General features: G+C 58.7%; 1 protein-coding gene and 1 long non-coding RNA gene across 3 annotated transcripts in view; one reads left to right on the top strand and one right to left on the bottom strand.

Moving 5' to 3' along the window:
- The window catches only part of LOC113213243 (protein pinocchio), a 46,499-nt gene that overhangs the window by 8,844 nt on the left and 32,272 nt on the right, over positions 1-5,383 (bottom strand). The window lies entirely within an intron of this gene.
- LOC113213223 (uncharacterized) overlaps positions 3,182-5,383 on the top strand; it is a 38,380-nt gene continuing 36,178 nt past the window's right edge. For both annotated transcript variants that reach the window (XR_008011532.1, XR_008011533.1), the window contains exons 1-2: positions 3,182-3,324; positions 3,607-3,727. This is a non-coding gene — a long non-coding RNA (uncharacterized LOC113213223). The remainder of the gene's footprint in view (positions 3,325-3,606; positions 3,728-5,383) is intronic.

Here is a 5,383-nt window from a genome sequence, read left to right as displayed (position 1 = left end):
CCCGCCCCGCCCTGCACCTGATAACAGGGCCGTAGCCGTACACCGCCGCCCGGCGGCTAAACGTGTAGGGTATCTCCCACTCCCTGCGATACCGGGAGGCCTCTGAGGAGTCGGAGGCGATGCCGCTTGATTAAGACGAGGCCGTCACGCACAGATAGGTGCGGATCACGTGAAGGGCGAGTGGTCGACGAGTCGGGGAGCGGCGGGAGGGCAAGAGTGTGAAGAGGTGCGTGAACGCGCGCGAGAGAGGTTCAAAGACATGACGCAGCACAAGGACCGCGCCCGCAGGGGAGGGCGGGAGGCTGCGTGGGTAGGCAGCGGGAGCGCAGCGGTGCGCGCGGGTTGCCTATCCGGACCTTGGCAGGCGCTCCCGCCTCCAGCTCCAGCAGCACAGGGGCCGCGCGGCGGCCAGTCAGAGGGCAGCGCGGCACGCGGCCGCGTCGGGGCGGGGCCATCGCGTTTACCCTCAGGAGTACTTTGCCAACGGGGGTGATGTCAAAGCAACGTGTTACCCCCTTCTTCAGTAAGGGTACGTATAATATCAAGATATGACCCCTTAATCGTAACAGAACAACGGGCAAGAGCACAGTGGGGAACATCATGATGCAATCATATTGCCCCCGGCATGTTCAAGCCCGAGAGCTGAGAGAGGCCAGGGGGGGGGGGGGGGGTCATGTCATGCTACTATGTTACCCTCCGGTGAGGGTTACAACCGCAGCCCGTCACCGGTTCTATAGTCGCGCGACACACGCTTTCCTTGGCGGCGCGGGGCGGCGGGGGTCGGGGTCGGGCAGGTGTGCGTGCGGGGCGAGGCGGGGCGGGGCGGCGCGCGGGGCGTGCTACGGAAAACAAACGGTTTGTTTGGTTTGCAGCCGTGGCGGCCGCTCAAGGCGCCGGGCCACGCGGCGCGCTGCCACCGTCCTGCGCACACTCCCCGCGCCCCGGGTCACTGCTCTCCCCGAGGCTCTCGCCGAGGCCCTCCTCCCGCCCAACAGCAGAGCTGCACGGCCGGAGCGCCTATCGGGTCCTTGGCATCTATCGCACCTCTCTACGTGCGAACAGGCTACGGTTCGGAAACAAACTGCGACCAACTGTTGCGAGCGCGCGCGCACACACGCACAACATCTGGCGGGGCAAACGCGTCATCGCGATCACACACACACACACAGCAGATCGATATGCGACTTGAACAATTAGGAAATCCCCGACGACGCCACGACGAGGTTAACGAGAGAGAAAGAGAGGGAGAAAACGGGGGCGAGTCGCGGGAGATTTGATTGCGTAATCGGGATCGCCGAGGACGATCGCCGTATTCTGCGACTCTCTTTCGCCGATGCCCCGCCCAGGTCGTGCGGATCACCCCGGAGATCACCCTGGCGGCGTGATACCGCCGTGCCTTCAGCACGCCTCCCAGGGCTGGCGCGGGCTGGGGCCGCCGGGTCGCCGGGCTGGGGCTCAAAGTACTTGCAGTGGCTGGCCGCTCGGCTGGCCGGGCCTGGCCGGCGCGCGGACTGACCCGCTGCCTCGCTGCGGTGGACCGGGGAGCGGAAAGTGGAAGGAGGAGATGCGTGTGTGCGTTTGCGTTGCTGCTCATCCCCCCCGGCATCCCGTTACACACGCAGCTACGCAGCAGAAGCCTCTGCCAAACTTTCCGATCCCAAACGCGTGCCGGCGGCGAGAAGATGTGGCAATCGAAGTCGATGCCCCCAAATCGCCGACCCGCGCGCTGGAAGGCAACTAGAACGCCAACACGACCGACACTGTGGCAGGAGCACACAAGTGCAGCGTGGAGCTTTCCTCTGCGCCGCCGCCACGCTGTGTGTGTGGGTGTGTATGACCTTTCCTCATCGCGTGCTGAGACGGATTCCCTCCGATGAGAGTTCTATTTAGTCTCTCTGAGTCTATTTTTAGTACCACAAAAGCTATCGATTCTGTGTGTGGGTGTGTATGTATGTGTGACGCGCTTTTTGGACGTGTCCTCAAGATCATTGATCGCCTGTCACATTTTTATCTCGAGGTTGAGCTAGGCCAGGTGGCGCGGGTGGTGCGGGCTGAGCGCTCAACGCAACGATGGGGCGTGGTGGAGGGGTGGAATCGCTTTCCTTGAGCCAGAGCGGGTCACAACAAAGATGCGAGTGTGCGTGCGGGCGCGCGCGCGTGTGTGTGTGTGTGTGTGTGTGTGTGTGTTTGTGGCCAAACGTATTTCGCGATGAGTTTCGCCATGTGCAGAGCGGAACGAGGTGGCGCCGGACGGGTTGCCAACGATTTGTGCGTCGCGGGCCTCGGGGGACACCCCTCCCCGCCCCGCGGCTTTGCGTTGGCCAACGCACACCCCTCGAAGACCTCCCCTCTCCCCTCCGCCGATGCACGCTGACGTCACGCGGATCAGCGTGCGAGTAAAGCCCCGCTCTGCGAATCCGCTGCACCCTGTCACCACGGCGCCCCTTGCCCCCATTTGCCACCGTGTTGCTCCACTTTACCCCCACCCCATTTATTGTCGGAGGAGCCTTCAATGCTCTCTGTCCTAGTGGCATAAATGTTTGCAATGTGTTTCTGTTTTGAATTGAAGATGGTGGCGCCCCAATTAATGAAAACAGCAGGCAGGAGCGAAAGAGACGGATAGGCCAAGAGGGAGGCAGACAGAGAGAGTGAGACACAACAGGGAGAGGAGGGCCTTCACCTTCGCCAGTCAAGGGAGAGGGGAAGAGGGGAGGGCGCGCGTGGCCGGCGACTGGCGACAGAGCGAACAGAAGTGTGGGAACAGAAAGTGAGCGAGAGATAGAGAGAATGTGTGAGTGTGAGCAAAAGAACTTAGTTGAGTGTGCGGACTTGGAGATATCGCGGGTTAAAAAAATATCGCGGGTTAAAAAAAATGCTACCATTGCTCCTCTTACCATCTTTGCAACCGACCCTCAGCTTTTTTTTCCTTCGAATTATGTTTCGCATGAATTTATTATTCTTTCGTCTAGCACTTTGGGTGCACGAGGGCAAGGCTATGTCAGCCTCACCACTCTTTGAATGGTACGGCATATGCGGCGTTTAGAATGTTCGCAGATTTCTCAGTGCAAGTACGCAACCCACAGGGAATGCCATATTCTGGAATATATTTCCTTTTCCATCTAAACCAGACGTTTCAAGATTAAATGAAAAGTACAACAACAAAATAGTATTCCTGTCACTACAAGTCATCGTTCAATTTGTTTCGCGCGAGAGCGGGGCTATCGGCAGCATTTGTCGAGCTTTGGATTTTGGACAGCGCAGCGCTGCCTCGCGGCGGCTACTGAAGTTACGAGTGTGGCGGCAAACGGCGGCAAAGTTCTACAGGTAGGTGCTCTGAAAGTAAGGTTTTTCTTATTTTAGTTTTAAGTTTGTAAAGTGAAAACTTCCGTTTGAGGTTTAAACGCTGGTTACATGTTTAAATTCCTAGAAAGAATCATTAACGTTTGCTAGAGATTGAATCAATACAACGATGCACAGACGACTTGATGAGGCGATCTTCCTTCATAACCTCAAATGGCTCAGCTGATCTCATGGCGTCGTGGCCTCTGCTTGTGTCCCATCCCCAGTTTTTCCTGCACAACTCCATTCGTGCCTGATCTGTTTCAGACTTTGCCCTACGTTACGCTGCTTGCTCTCCGACGTCATCATACACCTGGCGCCGCACTTCTGTGATGGTGCCATGATGGCGAATGCTGCCTTGACAGAGGTGTGCGCGGAGCTAGATAAGGTTAGTCTGTTTGGAATATGACTTGGTAGTCGCAGTAAAGCTGTTAATTCGTTTTACTCTACTAAGTATGTAAAGCGTGAGTAAATTTGACGAAAGGGCTTTTTAAAACTTTGATACAATGACTATATTAGGTAACAAAACAGCATAGACACTGTTTTTCCTTTTCCTTTTAGGGGCAAATGTAAAAGCAACTGTAGGCTTCGATTCGAGAAATGTAGGAGTAGGTTTAACTGTTTAGCATCCACGCATCCTGAATTCCGTTAGAATGGGCAAGTGAAGTTTTTGCATGACGCAGGTCGGTAGCGTAGGCGTAAGAAGGCCGCTAACTAAATCCGACCGAATCCCTAAGAGTCTCACAAACCCTCTAAACAAGGTCGGATACAAAAACAAGGGGTCGCTTCAGTTTGTCTTCGTCCGCTGGCCTGCTGCTGAAGGGGAAAAAAGTTTTTTGTTTGCCAACGCGGCCATCGGCAGAGAAATGATCGCGCGGTCTTGCATCAAGCTGATAACTGATAACTCAGTGCTGATGACTCTGGTGTTTCGTTCGAGATGGTGTGGTGTGGTGTGTGGTGTGAATGGGCGGGCGGGGCGGCGGCGGCGGGGGAGGGCCTTAGCCGACAGAACAGAGCAACATATGTTTGTCAACGCTACAGGGGGTCGTCATGGCGACGGCAGTATCTGACCTATCTGACGCACCCCCCGCCACGCTAACGCACGAGGTCGCAGTGCAATCGCGGAACCGCAGTCACCGGGGGCCACGCCCCCCTGGGCCCCCTGCAGTCCATCTGCTGGATGCGCCCGAGGCGCTGCTTCCCTCGACGAAATTTGCAGTGCGCGAGGACAACCATTTCCACGATGTTTAGCCAGCGGTTGGGCACCCAAGGGAAGGCCGCGCCATCGTGTCGGGGCGTCGCAGTAGTCCCGGGGGAGGGTCGCGGCCCGCAGGGAAGGACCGCGGCGGCCAATAGCAGTGGGGAGCCCCGCGGTGGTGGACTTTCGTCGAGCGGGGTCCCCAGGAGGACGGGCAGGACTGGGCGGCCGCCCGGCTCTGCCCGCGATAACGGCGGCGGAAAAGTTTGTAGCGGCCGCCCTGGCCCCGTCCCCTGGTGTCGTCGTGACACACTTTGGCCATCACGCGCGCGCGTCCCGGCCGTCCCGGGGGTCATCCCCTTCCTCCCGTTGCGTAAAGCCGCGGAGCATGCCGTGCACAGTCCAGTCCAGCACCGCGCCGTCCGTCACTGCACCGATCGATCCCGGCGCTCCCGGGGAATGTTCGGAAATGCTAATAGAGGAGCGATAGAGCGTGATCTGGCAGTCGTTGAGATAGTGGCCGAAGTGACGCAGCATAACGCTCGTCCCTGCGGCGGCGCCTGGCGCCGGCGTCTGGTAAGTGGAGGGGGGAGGGGGTCGCCGTCGAGGAGGGCAGCCCTGGCGACTTGACAGCCCGACCGGCCCTTAACCGCCCTGACCCAACTCTCCCCGTCGGCTGGGGGCGGTAATAACCGCGAGTCAACGACTGCCGCGACATCTTTATGAGCGCGTCGTTGATGGGAGAGGGCTGGTAGTCCCCCCCCCCCTGCGCCCCCTCACCTTGACGGCAGCGGCCAGGTAAACGTACGCGATACGATGTTGGGAAGGGAAGGGGTGGGTGGGAGG

Source organism: Frankliniella occidentalis, unplaced genomic scaffold, assembly GCF_000697945.3.
Source record: "Frankliniella occidentalis isolate FOCC.00 unplaced genomic scaffold, Focc_3.1 Scaffold140, whole genome shotgun sequence".
In the NCBI taxonomy this organism is placed as follows: domain Eukaryota; kingdom Metazoa; phylum Arthropoda; class Insecta; order Thysanoptera; family Thripidae; genus Frankliniella; species Frankliniella occidentalis.
The sequence above is the reverse complement of the archived record's forward strand: the minus strand, read 5'-3'. Positions and strand labels throughout refer to the sequence as shown.